The sequence below is a fragment of the Myotis davidii genome, unplaced genomic scaffold, assembly GCF_000327345.1.
Source record: "Myotis davidii unplaced genomic scaffold, ASM32734v1 scaffold32, whole genome shotgun sequence".
Lineage (NCBI taxonomy): Eukaryota > Metazoa > Chordata > Mammalia > Chiroptera > Vespertilionidae > Myotis > Myotis davidii.
In genome coordinates, this window is record NW_006286587.1 from 1,919,930 (window position 1) to 1,920,460 (window position 531).

A 531-nucleotide genomic window follows, 5' to 3' on the forward strand; every position below is an offset into this window, starting at 1 on the left:
TGGAGAAACTCTCAGGAGAGCCAGCCTAAGCCTAATGTATAATCTCCAAAACTAGGAAATCTTCCCCGCCTCTCAAACCATTCCTTAGGATATTAATCAAATGAACATTTTACACAGTGTTTTAGAGTTTCTGACTAACATTCAAATACATACATCCCACTTAATCCTTATCATCTCCATGGGCTGGGAATTATTTCCTCCATATTCAGATGAAGAAACTGAGACTCAGAAAGGTCAAGTTGGCTGGCCAAACTGAAACCACTAGTCAGTGGTAAAGAGGGACTAAAACTCAGGACTGAATCCAAATCCTTATGCTTCCCATGAGATCCTGCTGCCTTCCATGGGCCTTACTAAGCTTGCACCAGACTGGCAGTATTTGAATAACCCACAAATGAAACAATTTCTGTCACGGGTTCCTATGGGCAGTGAGTGTGCTAGTATACTGATGCATTTAGGTCATCTTTGCCTTAGAGAACCTCAAGAAAGGCCAATATCATAATTCACAAACACGTTGGATCAGTATATATATAT